The sequence below is a fragment of the Hordeum vulgare genome, chromosome 6H (genome assembly GCF_904849725.1).
Source record: "Hordeum vulgare subsp. vulgare chromosome 6H, MorexV3_pseudomolecules_assembly, whole genome shotgun sequence".
Taxonomy (NCBI): domain Eukaryota; kingdom Viridiplantae; phylum Streptophyta; class Magnoliopsida; order Poales; family Poaceae; genus Hordeum; species Hordeum vulgare.
In genome coordinates, this window is record NC_058523.1 from 254830301 (window position 1) to 254834917 (window position 4617).

Consider the following 4617-nt stretch of genomic DNA (forward strand, 5'->3'; position numbering starts at 1 on the left):
CTCGTTGATAGACCATGTTTTGATCATCCGGTCTTCAAACACCCTGAAGTGCGAGGACATACACGGAGGCGATCAAATCTTGTGGGGAACGTGTGCAAAACTCTGGAGAGTACTCAAACCTAATCGATTAGCCGTGTCCACGGTCATGGACAACTTGACCCAAAGGAACTGAAGTTATCTGGAATTCTCAACACCATTATATATATTTGATGTGGGTAAATAACTTGGATATGAGAATTGGTTGGCGGAACCATCTCATTAACAACCAAGAGGGTAGTAATATTTTGCTTTTAGCCCCCTTGTTGTAGGAGAAAAATTAGCTTTACGCTAAAACTTACAACCCCACCTGCCAAATATGCATATAGTATAGATGATATTTTACCCCCTCTCATATTTGACTTGCCAGCATATTCATTATGCTGACCTACACGGCTGCAACGTCTTATGTTGCAGATATTTTTCTTCGACGAGTAAGAGTACGATTCAAGGTTACGGTCTACACTCAACTTGCCGTTGGTGTTTATTGGGACTCCACTCCCTTGACTGCATCCGTTGAGATATTTAAGGTATATATCAGTTTTACGCTATTTACATGTGATTGCACTTTGATATATACATTGATGTACTGTGTGTGCCAGCATACTGATCCAGGGATGGCACAGATACACAGAGGCTTGAGTCGTTTTGAGTCGGGTCGCTACGGAAATGGTATCAGAGAACATGTTGACTGTAGGACGTGACACCTAGAAACTGGAAATTTCTTAGGAAAGGATCTCTCAAAAATTTCTATTTTTCAAGAACACCTTTTACTTCTCATCTCTTCTGATTTCATCAAACGTTCTCTCTCACCTCCAATAGTTAGACAATACCCTTACTGTCGTGGGTATAAGCCTGACAGTAGATGTGTAGGGTACGAAAAGGATGGGCAGAGCCTTAGCTACGGCGAGGTTGTATGAGTTCAGACCCCTCTGCGGTGGAGGTAATAGCCCTACATCTCAGTGCTAAGGGAGCTTGTTGTCGAGTGGAAATATGGAATACAATGAGTTGCTAACCCCTCTACCAACGGGGGAGGGTGGCTTATATAGAGTGCGCTGCCCTCCACAATGGTTCCGGTATAGGGGTGGAGTAGTGGCGATTGAATGCGTACGTTACAGGTAACGTACGCCCTAAACGCTAATAAATGCACCTGGAAACGTACGACCGTTTCCCTCCAGGGGGGTTACGATGTACCGAGTGGTATCCAGTCGGTTAGCTCGATATCCTCTGAATGCTAGTCTCCGACTGGATGATCGAGGACCTGTTACCGACTGGATGATGGGGACTCCTTAATTCAGGCGGAGCTGACTAAGGGCCTTGTCCTTTGTGAGGGGTAGTCCTTGGGTAGGACCTACAGGGCAGGCCTATGACCCTACCCTAGGACTATAACCCCATCATTAGTCCCCGAATGGATTGGGGTTGGAACGACGAAGCGATGTTTGAAGTTTGGATCCGACTGGAGCGGACTTGGCTTGGGTGTTTCTTGCCTCGATCCATTTTATCTTTTCTGACCAACGATCCGAGTGGAAATCTCCGTGTAACAAACTGTCGGAAACCGAGTGTATTCAGGGTATCTCTTGACGCGACCCGTCAACTGACAGCAGCGGATTTTCCGGGATCCTCAAATTTCGGTTTCCGCGCGCTCAGCAGGGATGACGCCAGCGCGCTCGAGTAGCGCCTGACGCCTCGATTCTCGCGCCTTCAACTTCTCCACTGATATCGCCGCGGTCGGTCGGGGGATAAGGTTTCGGGGCCACCTGCCAGCGGCCCAGTCGGAACCTTATTTAAATCCCAGCGGCGAGGGTTTTTCGTTACGCCCGCCGGATCTTTGCCTTTGCTTCATCCTCCTCGCCGTCTCCAGCGCACCTAATCTTGCCTCTGCTTCGTCCTCCTCGCCGCCTCCAGTGCACCCAACCTCTCCACTCCTCCTTCCCCTCTTCAGATTCGGAACTTCCGCCATGACCAAGGGTCAGACCAGCAAGATGGAGGCGAGGAAGAAGAAGGGGAAGGCGGCAGCTCCTTCTCAGCGGTGGCAGCGGCCATTGCCGGCGGGGTGGATTCAAGGCGACTTCCTCCCCTCCACGGTGACGGAGGGGGATCTGCTGCAGCTGGTGGAGGACGAGATGATCGTCCACAAGTCTTGGAGGTTGCGGGCTGAGAACGAGGTCGAGCCGGCACCCCGGGAGGGGGAGCGCGTCTTGCTGCTCAGCCATGTCTACCGAGGTTTCTCCCTGCCCCTGCATCCTTTCTTTAAGGGCATCATGAACCACTTCGGGGCACAGCTTCACCACTTTCCTCCGAATGATATTGACCATCTCTCTGCTTTCATCATTATGTGCGAGTGTTTCATCGGCTGCCCCCCCCATTAGGGGTTGTTCAAACATATATTCTCTGCTAGATCTCAAACTATCAAACGACTCAGTCAGTCGGATGATAAAACACATCTTCTCCAACTCTGCGGAGGCTTAGGTTTCCAGAAAAAGAGTCGGAGTAGTTATCCTACTCTTCAGCTGAGCGAGTCGGTCAGGAGCTGGCAGTCGACGTGGTTCTACTGCCAAGACGTTGCCTGTCCGAACGCCTCTTCAGGGTTGCCCCCTTTTAGCCTTGATCGTCCCGCTCCACCTAAGAAGCTCGTGCTCACGAAAGCGGAGAAGCACGACATCCAGCCCTTGGTCGACGCACTCGTAGACGTCGTCAGGAGGGGAGTCACCGGCATGGATTTGCTGGAGACTTTCCTTGGTCGGCGCATACAACCACTGCAGGCTCGCGACCACGCCATGTGGCACTACTCGGGGACCGAGGACTCCGCTCGGACTAACATCTTGAGCATGACCGAGGTGAAGGTGGCGTCGTGGGTGCTCCAGATCACAGGCGCCTGCGAGAACCCCAGAGGGTCTCGGCGAGTGAGGGCTTTCAGCGCGGACAATTCTCCTCCGAATCAGGTGAGTACCATGTGTCGAGTGCACGTATCTGTTTTAGTTTTATCCCTTTCTTGAATCTCTGCTTGTCGCTTGATGTCGTCGACTGTATTTCATGCAGAAGTGGACCAACTGGTTTTCTCCTGTCTCGAGTGGGAACCCGGCCGAGGAGGAGGAGGAAGGCAGCCAGGAAGGCGGCGTGGAGAGTGCTGAGTATGTCTCCGACAGCGGGGAATCGGAGGAAGAGACTAGCGAGGAAGAGGAGGAAGACGAAGAGCAGGACTCGCCGCCTCCGCAATTAGAGCATCGGACCAAGCGCCGAGACGAGCCTGCCGTTCCCTTGGTCCCTCCGGCATCTTCGAGTGCTGCGCCCACTATCCCAGTGGCCCCGAATGCTCGGAGCACCAAGAGGGCCAGGGATGCTACCGCTGAGCCTGTGGGTCAGTCTTCCAAGGCGGCCAAACCGAGTGGGTCCAAGCCTCGGAAGGCTCTGCCGCGGATGAGGGTTGCTGTCTCCGTCACCTCCACGTAAGTGCATCGATCGTCTAATTTCTTCTGATATTCGAGTGAACTCCTGTTTATTGGTCGAGTGGATTTCACTCGACAGAGTAACTACTTCTGCCACCTCTCCGACGCGCCAGGAGGATGACCCCATGGACACGGACAACGTCGTCTCGTCCCAGCCAGGTGCGTTGTAGTGACTTCGAATGTTTTATACTCTCGCGTCTCGAATTCTATCATAGGTTCGGCCTCTTTCTTTTTCTGAGATCTCGCGCCGTTCGGTCTATTAGGGGCGATTTGCATGGATGAGGGTGATGAGGGGAGAGCTGAACAAGCTGCGGAGCCTGTCCTTGAGGCTGCTCCGCCTCTTGCTGCTCTTGCCGCCGACGTGCTGCCGACTGAGGCGCTGCCGCCGACTGAACCAGCGCTAGTGGTTTAAGAGCCGACTGGAGCGGACCTTGGGATGCCTCAGGAACTTCTGACGATGTTAGGCTCGTCGAATGTCGAGTTCAACATCCAGCGTCTCCCGGAGGAGCAGGTGGGAGCGGCCAAGGGAGCCATGGTGCAGGCGGAGATGATGGCTAGAGAAGCCAAGAGGGCCTACGACTCCGTCGCATCCTTGTACCAGCGGAGCTTGGAGCTGCGGGATGATATCCGAGTAAGTGGGCTAGTAAGTATTTACTTTTCTCTTGTACCCCGCTGTGTGTTCTTGGATAGCATCTGTTGTTTGCAATGGGTTCACTCTGAGTGAACCCAGTGGGTGTAGTCCCCGAGACTTCTGCCGAGTGTTTGCACCGGCAGTTGTCTTTATACATATTTTCTTTGCTTTGGTCAGGTCTGTAAATAATATGACTGACTGCGAGCAGTTGTGGCACTCGGAGTGCACTTATTGTAAGAGTCCCCAAGAGTAATTTGTACTCAGGTCGGGTAGTATTGGCCTCGTAGGCATAGGTGGTAACATGCATCTCAATAGGGCGGGCCTGCTTGAGTTGCATGCCAGTGGGGTCACTCTTAGTGAACCCACTGGGTGTAGTCCCCGAGACCGCTGTCGACATCTTGCGTCGGCAGGGGTCTGAAGAACTTAGACTTTTATTGCTGAATTATCTGATTGTCTCTTGGTGCTGGCTGGCAGAAAACTTGTGAAATGGGGACATCATATGAG